Below are 1971 nucleotides of genomic sequence, written 5' to 3'. Positions count from 1 at the left end.
CTCTCTCTCTCTCTCTCTCTCTCTCTTCGTTTTCTCTCTCTGTCACACACACATACACGCCTTTGCATGCCTCTTCTTTTTTCTCATTCACAAAAACGTGCACCATGTCTCTCCTTTAAAATTAGCCACAACATGGTTTGTTCTAAAATTTAGTAAAAGAAAAAAAACACATTCTCAAACAATTTCATCCCCGTCCTTGGCACTGTATGCATCTTACGCGTTCAAATTTGGAAGAATTTTTGAGAAAACAGAAGCACATCGTCGCAATAAAGGTCATAGAGTGCAGGGAAGACACAAGACATTTAGACAGAAATAAGACAAGGAAAGAAAAGAAGCACACGTACGACCTACCAGTCGTGCCCTCTAACCACCCACACAGGCAAAAACCAACACAGGGAAAGAAAAGAAGTAGGGCCTATCAGCGGCGCCCTCCAACCACCCGCTTAAAGAATGTGAAAAACAGGTTTGAGGTGAAAATTAAAATGAATAGTCCTTTCCGCCAAGTCGACCGTCAATGCCAGGTTTCATACGCGCACCGGTAGATGTCATCTTAAAACGTCATTTTTGATACAAAGGGCGATCACTCACGATGTCAAGTCTGGCAAGCTCGGCCCAGGTGCTGGAAAATTTCAGTTGTGACTTTAATTCTATCCGGACGGTGTAAATACATAAATTTCATAAAAAGATAGCTGGGTGAATAAATAGATGACTGAAAAAGAGCATAAACGAATGCATAAATAAATGTAAAAATGGATATATGGCGGTGCAGGAAGCGAAAGGCTGATAAATAACCGGGGGAGGAACTGAGCAAGTCAGTGAAAGCGTAGATAAATAAATATATTGTCAAGGAGAATTTGTGCAACGTGATAGGCCCCCAAACGAAAACTGACATATTATTATTTTTTTATTTTTTATATTTTTTTTGTTTTCATCATGATAGCAGTATAAAAGCATGGCAAATAGTTGTAACATTTCAGCATCGGCCACTGTTGTGTAGTGGTTAGACGCTTCGCTCTTTAACACAGGAGGTCCAAGTTCGTTTTCTCGGTGGAGAGATTTTTTTAAAGAAAGCTTCTCGGTCTTTCTTTCTGGGTGTTGTATCATTTTCAGCCCTAGTTAGCCCTGACAAGCAAAGTCGTAAGCCCGCTATCTAAAAAAACCAAAATTATTTCGATGGGGGCGTTTAAACACCTACATAAAAACACACACATAAAAGAACTCGAAGCATCATCTTTTCCGACAAAATAGCAGCTTGCATGATGCCATACAGCAATGATGAGTTCAGTTGTAAAGTATGTCAGTGTCAGATTTGCGATCATTGACTTTTACACTCCACTGTTTCTTTTGGCTGAAAGTGTGATTATTTGTTGATATCGACTGTATTTGCTGAAGCTGTTGTTGTTGTTGTTATTGTTGTTGTTGTTGTTGTTGTTGTTGTTGTTGTTGTTTTTATTGATAACAAATGAAGTTGTTATTGTTGCAGTTGTTGCTATTATTTTTGTTGTAAATGATAGTTTTGATGGTTCTGTGTATGAGTTCTGGATCGGCAGGGGAGGGGCGAGCAGGGAGGGATGAGAGGGAAGCCACCTGTTGGAACTAATAAAAGACAAACTTGATCCCTCGATCCTTACTAATGAATACTGTGGCGAAACTAAAAATTCCTCTTGACAATGGTCCAGCAAATCTTCAAGCCCCATCACTCCCCAAAACACCTCAACTCTCCCCACCCCTATCCTCATCCCTACCACCAACTCTCCCACCCACCTTCCACCTCTAACCAACACCACCTCCCTCCCCCTCCCTATGCTATCCCCATCTCCACTTCTGACCTCCAATCATCCCCCTCATCCCCTCCCCCTCCAAACACTCCTCCACAACCCCCTCCCCACACCTCTAAACCCCTTTGTTTTCCCTCCCCCACCTACCCCCACATCCCACTTTCAACCACTACCCCTGACCCCTGACACACCC

The sequence above is a fragment of the Aplysia californica genome, unplaced genomic scaffold, assembly GCF_000002075.1.
Source record: "Aplysia californica isolate F4 #8 unplaced genomic scaffold, AplCal3.0 scaffold00759, whole genome shotgun sequence".
NCBI classification, from domain to species: Eukaryota; Metazoa; Mollusca; class Gastropoda; order Aplysiida; family Aplysiidae; genus Aplysia; species Aplysia californica.
Note: the sequence above shows the minus strand (reverse complement) of the source record.